This window comes from Pyrgilauda ruficollis, unplaced genomic scaffold (assembly GCF_017590135.1).
Source record: "Pyrgilauda ruficollis isolate IOZ18807 unplaced genomic scaffold, ASM1759013v1 scaffold13, whole genome shotgun sequence".
Taxonomy (NCBI): Eukaryota; Metazoa; Chordata; class Aves; order Passeriformes; family Passeridae; genus Pyrgilauda; species Pyrgilauda ruficollis.
The window spans coordinates 5,718,023-5,724,022 of NW_024511432.1; positions in this window are offsets into that span (position 1 = coordinate 5,718,023).

The following is a 6,000-nucleotide window of genomic DNA, read 5'->3' on the forward strand; positions in this document are numbered from 1 at the left end:
CGTTCAGCTTCTAAAGCAAGTAATTACCACTAAGTGGCAACCTCTTTGTGAGGCCCAGTCTGATTAGGGAAAAAATTTCTTAAGCCAGAAATATAATCATGGTGTGATTTCCCAGAAGGACTGAAGGAGAGACTACATAACAACAGCTGGTCACGCTCACCATCTGAAGGAACAGAAGCAACTCAATTACCAGGTCTCCAGCTACAATTCAAGATGTTGTCCAGTGCCACACGCAACCATGGCCAGCAGTTAACCATCAGGAAGTCTTACAGGAGGTATTTTGTAGGGACAGAAATCAGGAAGGTCTCACTTGGGGGGCTCAAATACCCATGTGTGTCACAAGGGAAAGGGAGAGGAATAATTTTTTTTTTTTTTTTTTTTAATTCACACAGCAGGCTGGCTGCAGCACATATTGAGAAAGGTGATTCTCCCCCTCTGCCCTCATGAGACCTGCCTTGGAGTGCTGCTTCCAGGTCCGGGGTCCTCAGCACAGGAATGACATGGACCTGTCAGAGCAGGTCCAGAGGAGGCCACAAAGATGATCCTGGGGCTGGAGCACCTTCTCTCTGTGGACAGCCTGAGAGAGAACTGTTCAGCCTGCAGCAGAGAAGGCTTTGGAGAGATCTTAGAGCCCCTTCCAGTACTTAAAGGAAACTTACAAAAAAGAGAGAAGTTTTTATGCAGGCAGAGACAAGGGGGAGTGGTTTTAAGCTAAAAGAGGAGAAATTTAGATTAGGTGTTGGGAAGAAATTCTTTACTCAATGGATGGTGAGGCACTGGCTCAGGTTGCCCAGAAAAGCTGAGGATGCCCCATCCCTAGAAGTGTTCAAGGTACAGTTGGACAGAGCTTTGAGCAACCTGGTTTAGTGGGGGGCATTCCTGCCTGTGCCGGGGGAGTTGGAACTCTGAGGTCCCTTACAAATCAAACCATTCCATGATTCTAAGTCAAAGCTCATAGTGTGCAGTGCCACAGAGAAGCAGTGGAGGCAGGGCAATATCAGCCTTACAGCCTCTGCCCAGAGATGAAGGCACACCTTGATGACACACAGTGTCTCCCCAGACAAGCCAGCTGGACTCAATACATGCAGAGTACTTGCTGGTTAGACTAGCTCCAGGCATCCCCAAGCACCCAGGGTTTTGGCTCAGCTGGCATCCATCATGGCCAGAGTCCACAGGACAAAGTCCTGCTTCTGCACTCATCCAAGACACCCATCTCAGTCTGAGCAGCTTTGGGCTCCTTTAACTTTGGGCCAGGGAGGGGACACACAGAGGTGCCCCCAGGCCTTATGAAGTGGCCCTGCTGCACACCACTCTTGGGTTAATGCTGCTACCACAATCTCCAGAGACTTCTCCTTAAGGTCATGAACGCAGCCAGCACAGGCAGGAGGAGGGCTTGGATGGAAACCTGGCCTCCTGCCCAATCAGACACCCCAGTGCACCCACACCCTGAAGGTGTTTCCCCACTGCACTGGACTCCCCTCTTGGGTCTCAGCGTTCTGGTGCTTTGAGTACTAGGCAGGTGCACCGGTTGGCAGGATGTGACCATACTGGAGAAAATATCCCAACCCCCCACAAGAGCCTGTAGGACACAGAGCCAGGCAGGGGCACACCTCTGTGAATGTGGAGTCAAGAGAGCTTGAATGTTTCAGAGGAGCTACTTGTCTGTCTCCCGAGAGTTTAGGCATTGCCTGCCTTTCCTGAGAACAAAGTGCTCTTGGCTTAGAAATCCAGCTGTGGTTTCAGGACTGCTGCTTCAAAACTCACCAGAGTCTCTGAACAGAAGAATAGGTCAGCTTTTCTGAAGAGCAGCCTGAAAGCGACCCATCTCTCTCCAGATCCCACGTGTTTAATGGCACAGAGGAGTCATCTGTTTACCTTCCCTCCTGGCAGGGACGTTGCATGCCATTTAGCCCCACAGCACATGTTTACTGTACTCTCCGAGACAGCAGGCTCACCTCTGAGCTAGACGTGCCAGCGGGCACCCACACCCTTCCTGCCCCGGCCCCTCTCCCGCAGACAAGGGACTCGTGGGACACAGGGTCACACATTACTGCCAATTCCGTCCTCAGCCACAGCTGCCAGGGCCTGCTCCTCTTTCCAGGTCTGCTTGGCAGAGTGAGCATTGTGGTGACAGACAGACACTCCCCGCCATGGCCCCATGCCACCAGCAGTCCCCGCCTTGTGTCCCTGCTCTGTGCCCAGCTCATGCCTGAGACAGCTGCCCAGCCCGCACCAAGAGAAGTGGGTCCATCCCTTGGAGGGTGCCACTGAGCACCAACCAGTACCACACGAGGGCTGGGACACACTTCTGATCTGGAGACCAACCCTTCTCTTCCCAAAGCCAACCTAAATCCAACTATGCCCTGCTAGGAGGCAGGGCTGGCAGCTCTAACCAGGGAAGCCAGGGCCCCCTCTCCAACCACTGGCTGCAGTCTTTGCTCCACAGTTTGCAGAGTCAGGGCCAGCTCCCAGGTCCTACTTGGGGTGACAGTCAGGGATTCTGATCCAGGAGCTTTGATCCCCAGAACTGCTGTTCCCCTGGGTGCACACTCTGCCAAGCTCCCATCCAACCCTCCCAAAGCCCACACTTACAGCCAGCATTTGCAGAGCTTCTGCCAAGCAGATCCCAGCAGATCTTGCAAACCATTCTCCCATGGCAGAATGTCTCCAGAGAGAGGGAAGGCTCTCACCTGCCTACAGTTTGCTTCTCCAGAGCAAGCAGGCAAACAGCTGAGTTAGCTCAGCACTCCCTGGGGCAGAGCAATAGCCCCAGGATGCATCTCCAGGTCCAGTCAGTGCCTTACAGAGCTGCATGGGCGTTCCCAGGGACCAGCTGTCATGGTGCCTATCACAGCTGGGCTGTGTTGCCCACTGAACTCAAGCAGTCCCACTGTGAGTCCTCCAGGTGCTTCTCAAAGTACTCTTAATCCAGCTGGTATTTCCAGCAGGGGAATGACAACCTGCTCAGGTCTGACAGTTTCCCCAGATACAGAAGAAACCTGCTTTGTCCCCCCCTAGCCTTGCCCAGCTGGCAGCAAAGGGGAAAGATCTCAGTTCTCCAGCAGCTCTACAAGGCTTCAGGCTGATGTTCAAGTCACTCTGCAGTGGGCAAAGAGCAGTTTGGGGTCAGGGTCTTCTCCCCAGGGGAGTCTAGAGCCAGCTCTGCTGACTGCAGATCCAGAGCACTGAGAAGGATTATATGCCACTGGGAAGGGCTGGTTTGGCAGGGATAGGAACAGTCTGCCATGGAACATCCACAGCTGGCAATTAGAGGAGTGAACCTCAGGGAATGCCTACAGCAAGGATGCCAGGCAGGAGCACAGAGCAGGTGGGACACAGGGCACAGTGAGGAGGTGGTGTGATGTGGATCATAGCTGCTGTACCAGGGACCCTTTGTTCCCAGTGTGGGCTGGAGGCACTGGAAGCACCAGAAAGCAGCGCATGACTGACATGCTGTGAGCTGGTTCCAGCTGGGGTGGGCACCTCCCCTCCCTGGCACCAGGGCAGGAGAGCACCGGCAGGAAATTGTGTGAATCGATGCCATCAGCAGCAATAACAATGTGCCTCCTGAAGGAGATGAGCAGCTTCCCCTTCAGACAGGCAGGGCGGAGGGTCCGGCCTCCTGTCAGCAATCTGTCCTCTCTCACTTGCCCTTCTTCCATCATGTTGCTGTTCCTCCTTGCAGAGCAATCTCTGCTCCCAAATCGAGACAGGGCAAGGCCAGCTCCAGAGCAGCCCCGGGAAGGCTGGAGGAGGCTCAGACCCCTCTGGGATCAAACGGGACTGCTAGGCTGGGGCCGTGAGCCTCGGGAGGAGCTTGGTGGGAGGAGGGACAAGTGGTCAAGAGCTTCCTCCCTAACACAGGTCCAAGTGTGTGTTCTTTGCTGCTTTTTTTCCTTCACAGACTCATAAAGGAAATGTTAAGAATTTGGAATGCACCTTAAAGATCATTCTGTCCCAGTCCCTCTTGCCATGAGCAGGGACACCTCCCACTAGACCAGACTGCTCAAGGCTTTATCCAACCTGGCTTTAAACACTTCCAGGGCTGGGACAACTACAGCCACCCTCGGCAACATGTTCCAGTGTCTCACCACCCTCACAGTAAAAGCAGGCTTTGGTTTTGGATCATATTTTGCAGCCCCTGCCTGCGTTTGCTACCAGGTGAAATTAAGGCGTCTGAGAAAGAGCTGGTGACTGAACCTGGGCATCACACCCGCCATCAGGAGAGCGGGAGGGAGCTGGGCAGCTGGGGCTGGCACACCAAAGGCGGCCTGAAACTACCACACGTAGTGTCCTTTCCCTTAAGACTACCCCGTCACGGAATCCCCGGGGCCTTGGAGCCGCGCTCCGCCGCACCCGCCCCGCCGGGGGCTCCCTGAGGGGCGCGGCGCCATCTTGGGAGGCGGGCCGGGGCGAGGCCTCGGCGCGGGGCGACATCTGCCGGCGGTGCTGGGCGGCGAGCGGGCTCCGCGCGGCGAGCGGGCTCCGCGCGGCGAGCGGGCTCCGCGCTCCATGCCAGCCGAGCTCGGTACTCAGCCAGCGCCGGCCCCTCTTCCGACCCTCGGCGCGTCTCCCTCGCCGGAAGGGAGATGCTCCCCTACACCCCCGATCCCCACCTTGGGGGCGGTTTGGTTGCCTTTGGGCAAGCGGCACCCCACGTGGAGCTGTATTTATAGACAAATCCAAGCACAGCGAGGTAGCTGCCTGACTTTTTCCCCTCTTCGTTGCACTCCTCAGTCTGTAATTTCCTGTTTGCCTGCCAAAGCTATTTTTACTAAGAAAAAAAAAAAAAAAGTTAAACATTTTTAACAGTTCTATTTGTTCACTAGCAGAATAAAGCAAAGATCGGAGTGAACCTAGCAGGGATCATGGATTAACTCCCCGTCAACCTGTCCCACCTGTTTGCTCCACAGCCCTTCCATCCCAGCACATGTGGCTGGTGCCCCTTCACCAGCCAGCCCCACACCACAACGTGGGAAAGCTTACTAGCCATCATTTGTTTCTTTTTTCTTTCTTTCTCTGTCTTTCTGAAGCTTTTGCCAGCTTTCTCCATAAATAGAAGAGGTTAGGGATGTCTACTGAAAATAGGTGTATCTACATGCAGCTATGTGGTAGAAAAGAGAATATCCTGGCCCTTGGGACACTGGGATTTCTGAGAGAACAGGAAGGACCCAAATGTCTAGGAGAAATCTGTGACTCCTGCACAAGTGGTACTCCATGGTCCCAGCCATGCCTACAGGGGGGCTCTTAGGGCTCTGAGCCCACAGCTCATCCAGCTGTCTGTGAGAGCCTCAGAGACCCTAAACTGCCAGGCAGCCACACATGGTGAGGCCTCAGGTGGGTGCACAGCCAGAAGGAAACTTCCCCCAGCCAGCCAAGGAGCCAAAGCAAGGCTTTAAATGCCTCTCCAACAGCGTGGGCTTAGCTGGGCTTCAGGAGGCAAAGCTTGTGTGCAGGCAGGGATTGCCCTGCATTGCTGTGACACAGGAAAGCACAGATACAGCACAGCTGCTGCAGAGTTTGGTCACCACCAGTACCCTGTGGCCTTTCCAAGCCTTCTTCCTGGGCTGCCCACAAGCTCGGGATGACCTGTGGTCTGATGTAGGCCAGACCAACTGGGCTGGTGTCACCTCCCCAAGGAGTCCTCAGCACCCTCCCTCCCTCTCCAGCTAACCCGCCAACACATTTCATTTACCTTCAGGACAGCCTGGATGCTGGCCACAGATGCCAGGAGAAGATGAGGTGAGAGGAGCCCAGGTGGCTTCTCCAGGGATCCTTGCCTTCCAAGAGGCAATGAGGAACAGCTGTATCTGGCCGCAGGGAAGATCACAGCTCTTGGATCTGGGGTACTCATAAAATCAAAGCTCCCACCACGCCGGCTTCCACTCTGGCTGCTCTGCAGAAATCCCCAGGAGCAGCAACCTCATCACGCAGTCCTCAGGGTTCCCTACAGTTTTGTTTGCTCCTCCAGGGAAGAGCAGGGAAGTCTGAGCCGCGAAG